The sequence below is a fragment of the Mustela nivalis genome (assembly GCF_964662115.1).
Source record: "Mustela nivalis genome assembly, chromosome: 2".
In the NCBI taxonomy this organism is placed as follows: domain Eukaryota; kingdom Metazoa; phylum Chordata; class Mammalia; order Carnivora; family Mustelidae; genus Mustela; species Mustela nivalis.
Genome location: NC_139021.1, coordinates 845,742 through 854,935, shown reverse-complemented (window position 1 = coordinate 854,935; position 9,194 = coordinate 845,742). Strand labels below are relative to the sequence as shown.

The 9,194-nt window shown below is 67.1% G+C and overlaps 1 long non-coding RNA gene across 1 annotated transcript; it reads left to right on the top strand.

The window, feature by feature from the left end:
- Window positions 1-244: 244 nt before the first annotated feature.
- On the top strand, window positions 245-4,053 carry LOC309859651. The gene is made up of 2 exons (XR_014308777.1): window positions 245-1,750; window positions 3,551-4,053. It is a non-coding gene; the product is annotated as an uncharacterized lncRNA (long non-coding RNA).
- Window positions 4,054-9,194: the final 5,141 nt, after the last annotated feature.

Here is a 9,194-nt window from a genome sequence, read left to right as displayed (position 1 = left end):
GCTCCCAGGACGTTCTGGCTCCTTGTGTCCAGGACCAAGAAGAAGCCTGAAGAAGAGTGAACCGACCGCCAGGAGAAGGGGGGTCTGGGACGGGGTGGAGGCAGGGGTGGGCCCCAAAGGCCCACGCCGGGTTCTGGCAGCTAACAGTGTTCCCACCTGAGGGCGCACCAAGCCCAGCAGACAGGCAGTGGGGGCGGGGGGTGGGGAACGAGGAGTGGGGAGGAGACCCTTAGTTTGCGGGTTTCCTGGGACGAGAAGCCTGTCGGCACCCTGGGAGCTGGTGGTGGGTGAGGGCCGCCCTGACCTCCTGGCAACAGTGCGACTCCATTACAGGCGGGCTGGCTCCCCCCTCCACCATCCTCCCTCCGGAGGGGGTTTCTTGGGACCACCTAATGGTCCTGCGGGCAGACTCTGCTCCTGGCGCCCCACCCGGACACATGTTCTGCAGCCCGGCCGCACCAAGGATGGGCATGTTTGTAAAATGGGCCTGTTCCCACGTCCCAGGACTGCCTTCAGAGGGGGTGCGAGTCCAGGGATCCATGCGTCGCCCGCACCCAGACCTGCCCCAGTCCCAGCAGGGGTGCCAAGGAACGAGGCTATGGGGCAGGGAAGACAGTGTGCCTTTCGCCAGGCAAAAGAGTGAGGGAAGCGTGTCCTGGGCCACGTGCGGCGGGAGCAGCCAAGCGATCAGGACCGTGGGTGGCCCTTGGCCTGGACATGGGCAGCCAGCCCGGAGCCAGACAGGCTGTGCTGGGGGGCGGGCAGTGCCAGGCAGGCACTCGACAAGAAAACTAGAGCCAGTACATGCTCTGGGAACAGGAGGCTCCCGTTTCCTGCACAAAGGGCATTCATGCTGGAGCGGGGCTGGGTGTCGCGGGGCTGGGTGTCGCGGGGCGGGAGAGCAGGAAGTGAGGGCCCAGGGAGGCCTGTGCCTGTGGCAGCCGGGCCACGCCCTCCTCCCCCCTTTGGCTGACAGTGACCTTGAGCCTGGTCTGAGTCTCCCTGGACCCTGCCCAGGTGCGACCCGAAGAGGACCCCCGAGTGGGCACCTGAGTCTGCAGGGGGGACCCTGGGAAGGCAGCTGGACGGAGGGGTCCGGAGCTTGGAGAGACGGGCCAGGGCAAGTGACTGTGTCCGGGGCCTGGGGAGTGGGAGAGGGAGACTGGGAGGCCCAGACAAGCCCAATGTCACAGAAGCCGAAAGATGGGTGACCCAGAGAGGGGGCCACCAGCCGATGGGGGCTGGCCTTGGGCTACTGGCCTTGGGGCTGGGCGAGAGACGCTGAGGAAAAAGGAATCTGAGGGGGGGTCTCTTCCTGTGGCTTCCTTGAAGGGCCCCATCTCAGGTGGGCCCAGGCAGCGGGGAGGAAGACGATTCCTGAGCAGGGTGAGTCTGCATTCCTTGGGCACGGGCCATCAACGTCACCACCGCTGAAGGTCAGCCCCCACCCCCCAGCCTGGGAGGGGCAGCGGACAGGCGGGCAGGCCACCTGAGCCACATGGCGACAGAAGGAGGAGGCCAGGCCGCCTCAGGCCCGCAGAGACAGGCGCAATCCCGGCCTTTGCCGGACTGTGGACACCTGCAGGAAGGTCCCACCCACCTCTATGGAGCAAAGACCAACCGCCCCGGAAGTCGGCATGACACGAGGGCACAGGGAAGACAGAGCCCCTGCGGACTCTGCCTCCCAAGGACCTTGAGATGGCCCGGTGCAGGCCTCCCTGTGCCCACCCATCCCCCGACCCCACAGCAGGTAGCTCCCCCAACGGGCCACCCCCACCCCCCTGCCCCGCCCGCCAGGAGCAGCACCGCCCCTCAATTTGTCAGTCTAATTACCTCGCACCCTCCGCCGCCTGGGTGCCGCTCACTCCTGCCCCAACTGTCCGCACCCCCTCCCCTCGCCGCGCCCTACAAGGTGCCCCCCCCGCCCCGCCCCCCAGGAACCTGACCTGCGGGACCCGCCGGAGCCGCCCTCCAGCCCTGCGGGGAGGGGGAAAGCGCGGGGTCGGGGAGGATCCCCGCGGGCGGCGTCTCCCACGTGGGTGCTGGTCACCAGGACCCCCGCCCAGCAGGGCCGGAGGGAGGCCAGCGGCCCGGGACGGGGAACAGCCGGGCCCAGAGCTCCGGCCACTCCCAGCGCGCGTCGCGCCCCCGCGCCCGCCGCCCCAGCCTCCCGGGACCCAAGCCCCGCGCCCTCGCAGGGGTTTCCGCGTCGCTCCGGCGGCCCCGCGTGTCCTACCTGCCGCCCCCAGGCGCTCAGTCTGTCCTCGCTCGCTGCTGGCTGGTGCGCCCGCCCCGGGGGTTTAAATGCGCCGCCAGCCCCGCCCCGCCGCGGCCCTGCCCCTGTGGGGGTGGGCAGGGGCAGGGGGCGCGCCCCGAAGCAGGGTGCGGCGGGCAGGTGCCCGGAACCCCGCGGGGCCGGGCCGACGCCCCGGGCGCACCCCTCTGGCAGGCGGGCCGCCTGCGAGCACCCCTGTTGAGGAAGGGCCCCCGAACGGTGGAGGGCGGCTGCCCACTCCGTGGAACCCCGGCCTTGCCGACCGCCCCCGCAGAGCCCCGGCGTGGGGTGCGGGAGCGGGCGCATCGCGAGCCTCAGGGAAACGCAGACCCACCCATGCGCTTTCCCTCTCCCAAACGCAACTTCATTGCTGGGCTGGGAGGCCTGCTCTGCCGCCTCCTGTCCAGCCCTCTCTCGGGCAGTCTGCTGGGTTTGCTGGATTCCTGGGGCCAACTCCCTCCACTGCTGCTTGGACTTGTGTGGGCTGAGCGGGGTGTCCTCAGCCGCTCCCCAGTCCTTTCTGAGAGAGATGGCCAGGCCCCGTCCCACCAGTCCAGCGCAGCCACCTGGGCTCAGGGGAGGTCCCCTGTTGGTCCAGGAGTACCCGGACCACACCTGGAAAGCCCATCCGAGCACCTGCCCTCTGGGGCTGCTGCCAGGTGTTAGAGGCCCAAACCTCGGGGGCAAAACCTTGGGGGCTAGCTTGCTGGGGACCACGGCCCAGGGCAGGAACCTCTCATAGATCTCCTGGCTGGTCTCCCTTTAGACTACTCAGACACTTTAGATGGACAGGGTAGTGCTGTGCCCCTCATCCCCCCAAGGCAGAGCCCCAGGCAGCCCCCTCCATCCCCAGTCCCTGCCCTGGAGCTCAGTCTCCCTGCTCCCCTAGCCCCCACCTTTGCTGGGTCATTTCTGACCTCCTTCAGGGCCAGCCAGCCACCTCTGACAGGTCCCTGTGCCCTGGGGGGTCTGGACTGCTACGGGAGGGGCTCTGGCCTCACCCCTGCTTACCACGCCCACACTCACACCTGCTCACCAAGGCTCCCTGGACCTGGGGCTAGCCTCCACGCACTGGGGCAATGGTCCCCATCTCTGTGGCCTGCACTTGCCATCCTGTGTGACTGCTGCTGGCCACTGGAGGGCCCTATCCCCAGCAGAGGAGTGAGCTCTGGCCAGCATGTCCCAGCCCGGAGGGAACACAGCCTCTGCCCACCGTGCTGCTGGGCACTCACCAACAGGCCTTACTCGCGATGATGAGCTGTGTCCCTCCCCCAGGTTCACCTGTTGAAGTCTTAAGCCCTGAGTCCCTCCGAACCTGACCTTACTCGGAGGTTGTTGCGGGTGTAATCCGTTCAGACGAGGCCTCCAGCCGTCCTGACTGGTACCCTTGGAAAAAGGGGCGATTTGGGCAGACACCCCCGAGGGAAGACACCATCTGCCAGCCAAGGAGAGAGGCCCGGAGCAGGTCCTTGCTCTCGTTCCCCTCAAAGGGAGTCAACCCTGCGACACCGGGACCAGCCTCCTGACCCGCCGCTGACTGGTTTGTGCTGTGGAAGCCTCTCAGCTTGCAAAGCCGAGTCCAGGCTCGCGTGTGCAGACCAGAGCTGCGGCGAGTGAGAAGGGGAGCGACCTCGGCATCTCTCCGCCACCCCAGCCCTCCTGTGCTGGAGGAGATGGGGGTGGGGGGGGCCCTGGTGGGCTGTGCCTCCAGGCAGCCTTAAATCTGGAAGAATGCCTGCCTGGGCTTCAGAATTAACTTTTTTACATCTTGCTCCAAATAGGTTTTCTTTCCAGTTACTGCATAAGTGGGGGGTCATAATTAGCATCACTGAGCTCTTAACTAGGAGCTCTACTTGTTAGAGCCACTAGAAGGTGCCCCCCTCTCTGTCCCCAGCCCAACTGGGACAGCGTCAAGCTGACCCAGTGCTGTCTCCTGCTGCCCACGCCTGCCTCTGGTGGCCTGGCCAGGCGCCCAGTGTCTGCAGCCCTGACCCTGCGGGGGAGGGGACTTGAGGTTCCACAAGAGATGGGCGCCAAGTCTGGAAATTGCCACGAAAAGCCTTCTTTTATTTATGTATGTGTTTATTTGAGAGAGCCAGAGAGAGAGAACAACTGAGAGCAGAGGCAGAGGGAGAAGCCGGCTCCCCGCTGAGCACGAACCCCCCCAACGTGGGACTCGATCCCAGGACTCTGGGATCATGACCCGAGCTGAAGGCAGATGCTTAACGACTGAGCCAGCCAGGTGGCCCCCAAAAAGCCTTCTGGTCACCCTGCCTGCCCCAGCTTTCCTTCCTCCTCAGCACTCCAGAGGGCAGGTCTCTTCTGAATGGACCCCTTCCACGGACAGCCAGGGCCCCAGGGCAGAACCCCCAGGCTGTCCAGCTTGCCTGGGGTCACCTTTCTCTTCCCCCAAGACTCTGGGGGAGCTAACCCCACCCCCCAGTGTTCCGGGGCAGCGGCGGGACTTTGGCCCAGCTGTCCTCAGCCTATAGACCCCCTCACTGGTGACCAGCTCCCCCGGCTCCCACGCCGTCGGCTCGCCAAGGCCCCCACGCGACCTTCAGTTCGGGGTCCTGCTCCCCGCTCCGTCCCAGAGGCTTCACCTCTACCTGCAGCATGGCTGGGGAGGGAGAGCCCAGCCTCGAGGTGCAGCAGCCCACTCACCCGGCCTCCCTCCCAGCCCCCCTGCCGCCAGCTCTCTGCGTGGTGCCCCAACCTTCACCCCGCCCCAGACTGCCTAGGCCCCCCAGGACTGGCTGCCCCACGGGTCAGCAGGGCCCGCCTCCCGTGGTCTTGGCCACTGCTGTCCTCTCCCAGGCCCAGGGAGACGCTGGTGGGAGCAGCCCGGGAATTTCGGGCAGGCCCAGGCATGGCTCTTCTCCTCCCCTGGGCAGCCCAGCCTCGTAGCTGGTTTCCCCAAGGCGGACAGGGCCTGGGGCAGCCTCCAGCACGAGGGACGGGCGGCGGGGTTGGGGGGCTCTTGGCCTGCCCAGCACCCCTATACCCTGGTGCACGCGGCCAGTGCTGGCCTCACACTGTGCACTTGCTGTCTTGGGGTCACTGCCGGTGGCCCCTGTCCGAGCAGGCTCAGGCATGCGGCTCCCGCCCTCCACAGCCTGCACGGGAGCCTCTGGAGCCGCAGTGTCCTTTGTCTGCCTGGCACAGCTCTGCAGCTCCTGGCCAGCCCCAGCCGCCCTCGCTGTGCTGTGTCCCCCTGGGCCTCGGCCTGAGCGTGGGGAGCAGGCTGGGGCTCCTCACCCCGTCCTCGTTCCCTGTGCCATGGACGGGGCAGTGGGCTCTCACCCCAAGCAGACCCCACCCAGCCCACAGGCACCGGAGAGGCCACGGGCGATGGGTACCAAGCCTGCCTTGTGTGCGGCCGGGGTCAGGGGAAGTGGAGGCAAGTCTCGCGCGCTGGGGAGCCTCTGGCTGGAGCGACAACCCGGGGATCGCAGAACCACTCTGGGGGTTCCCACCTCCCCCTCCTCCTGAGCCAGATCTGAGCCCTGGTCTGCCTTCTCCTCCCGCCTCCCCGTGGCCCTGCCGGCCTCGCCTCCTCTAGCCGCCTCACCCGGGGCCTGGTTACCCCTCACCCAGGGCTTCCCGACAAGACCCTCCCAACTGGTGGCTCTTACTTCCGGGAACCCCACATGCGGGACGCACCCTGCCCCGCCCAGCCTGGAAGCCCCTTCTCCCAGGCCCCTGGCACAAGGGTTGATTCCCCCGAAGGGGCCCTCCTGGCTCCTTGCCAGCTCAGGGTATTCCAACGCGCTTTCAGTCCGTGGTCAGGTTTGCCCATTCATTCACTCGCCTACTGATCCCTCGTCTGGTGTTGGCTGCTTCCAAGGAGTGGACATTCTGCCCAGCAGACAAGCCTAGGAACGTGTCCACCACCATGCTGAGCCCCAGACCCTCCCAGGAACACACCCTGCCTGGGGAGGGTACCCAGAGATCCAGCCTGCAAAGGAAATCCCAACCTCGGGGGCAGCCTGGAAGCACGGCGGGCCCCCCCCAGCCGCCTGACAGCAGAGTGCCTGCCCCCGCCCCCCACCTCACAGCCTGAAACCACTCGGGCCGCCCTTGCCTGGGCTCGTCCTTGTCGTGGGGTTTGTGCTGCTGTTGCCCGGGGAACTTTCCATCGGAAAATGCTGGGTGGGGTGGGCGGGCAGACAGGCCGGGGCAGGCTGCAGGCGGGGTGGATGGAAGGCCCGTCCCACGGCACCGCCCAGCCCACCCTGCCCGTCCGACCCTGTGCTCAGCCTCCACCCTTGGGTCCGCAGATGGCCTAGCATGTGGGCCCCACACACAGATGTCGCCGTGCGCCTGGGTGTACCCAGCCGCCGGGGTGGCCCCTGGTCCCTGCCACCTCGTCCCTGCTCTTGCTCGGGCCTCCCATAGGGGAGAGGAGTTTCACTCCTGACACCTGGTCCTTGTGGTCGGTTCCCCCCCCCGAAGCAGGGCCGGGTCAGGCTTCTGTTTGGGTCTTCGCAGAGCTGAACAAAGGCCTGCGGCAGGGGACGGGAAGGCCAGGGGCTGAACTGGGGCGGCCTCTGGCCTTGCCCAGGGGGACCTGGGGCCACGGTCTTGGGCTGAGCCAGGCTCCCCCGGGGAGGACGGTAACCACCACCCAGCGGGGCTCCGAGGGGGCCTCACCTCGCTGGCGGCAGCGTGGGCCGGCCACGTGGTCCTCCTCCCCCACGGGGCATGGCTCTCAGGTCCCAGCAGCATGGCGTGGCCTGCTGTCAAGAGGGACAGGAAAGGAGCAGGGGCCCCGATCTCCGGGCAGCCCCTCTCTCCCGGCTGCATGCCCAGCAGAGACTGGTTTGCCGAAGCCGTGGCCTTGGGCGCCACACTTCATGCGGCCCCGGGCTCAGGCACAGGCCGCGTGCACCTCCAAGACTTCCCTTTGGAGCGTCCTCCTCTGGCACCTTCAACCTGATGCTCCCGGGACCTCTCCAGAGGCCGCACCTCACCCAGTGGCCCCTCCCCACCTGGGATAAGGACCGTCGGCCCTGGCTAGGCTGACTTCCACCCTGCAGCCCGGCCGCAGGCCCTGCAACACGGGCCGTGGCCGGACCGGGGTCTCCGGGAGGGAATGCCGTCAGCACGAGTTCTGCAGACACAGCCCAGACTGGCCGCCGTGAGCCCCACCGCCCTGACCCCCTGGCCTGGGTCGGGTGAACTGGCATGAACGTGCCGTGGCTCGCGGCGGGGAGGCCCGTGCGGGGGGCCGGCTTCAGAGGGATGCGGCCTCATGGGGCCTGAGGCCTGAGGGCTCCAGGTTGCCGTGGGTCGAGTCTGCTGGGGTGAGGAAGTTCAGGTGGCCCAGGCGGGGTCAGGAGGGAGCTGTCGAGGGGACTTGTGCTCCCCCGGCCTGGGCTGAGCTGGGGAGGTCTGGCAGCTCACACGCCTGAGGCTTTGCCCCCGGGGGGCTGGGGGCGCTCCAAATGCCTGGAGGAAAGGGCGGCATGGGGTGGGGTGTCTCTTGGGGAACTGATTCCTGCGAAGGCTCGTTTACCACCCTCTTGATGGGCAGGAGGCGTGTGTTGAAATAAGAGGCTTTTCTTCGCAAGACGCAGATTTATGAGGTCTCGGCAAGAACCACGGTTTGGCCCTCACAGGGGTGTGTGGCTTCACGACAGAAAGCCCAAGTCTGGGGGATCCTGGGATCCAAGGGACCTGCGCCCCTGTCCCAGGCGGGCCTTCCCCCAGAGTCGGAGAGGCAGCCACACGGCTGGGCCAGACAGAGGCCCCTCTGGGCCGTGGAGGTCCAGGAAGACCCAAAGCTTTCGTGGGTCACCAGATACTCGATTCAAGCCGGCCCGAGGGAAGAGAGCGAGAGGGACCTGGCGAGGCCGGGCCGCAGGGGCGTCCGCACAGCCCCAGCTCCAGGCTCCCCGTCACAGCGCTGCAGGGTAAGAGAGAGAAACCTCCGGCTTTCATCCCAGAGGATCTGGAGAAGGTCTCGTTGGCTTTTGTTGGCAGTGAGGGGAACAGGTGTCCTCCTCGGGCTAGGCAGAGGGGCTGGCGAGAGGCAAACATGCACTTTCTCCATCGCTCCCTGGCTGCCTGGTTCCCACACGCCTCCCCCTCCGAGCACCTCACAGGCGCCCGAGTCCCGGCCCTCAAGAGCACGACCACGTCCCAGCGGCGGCCAGCCTTTCTCCCCAGGCCGGGTCGCTGCGTGCAGTGGGGATCGGGGCCGGGCGGGTCCCCCTGCACAGAGCATCCGGGACTCCAGTCTGTCCTGGAGACCAGTGCCCCCTGGCCGTCGCCTCCACCTGCTGCCACGTGTGGATAGCCGCTCCTGAGCCCGACGCCCTCAGCAAGGGGCTCGGGGGCTGCCCAGCCACTCAGCTGCTTCTAGAACCTCGAGCCAGCCCTGGGGCACGATCCCCCCGAGAGCAGCCGGGGTCGGGCTCCCGCCACCGGTCACTGCAGGGCAGCAGCCGGCCGTCCACCCAGCCCGCCGCCCTCACCTGGCCTCCAACCACTTGCAGGGAGGGCTGGGGCAGGAGGCGCGGTCACCAGCCTCGCCTGGGCCAAGTGTATCACCAACTTCCCTGAACAGGGAGTGGCCTCTGGTCCCCCCCACTTCCTCAGGGGCCACAGCTTGTAAAGCCCAGCCCTTGCACCAGTTTCTCATCAGTGGAGGCCACGTGGGTTGCTAGTGACAGAAACTTTGCAGAAGGCAGGCCTTCAGCTCACATGCATGAGAAGCCCGGCAAGTGCGCCTTCAGGAACAGCTTGGTCCTGCTGATCAGGCAGAGCACAGCTGCTTCTTTTCTCTGCTTTCCTGTTACTTCTTAAAGGCAGCCTGGGTGCAGCCCTGTGTGCCTCCCGGCCGCAAGACAAAAGAAACCCATTTGTCACTCCCACAAATGCCGATTAAATCACCTTGGCTACCACTGGGTCAGCA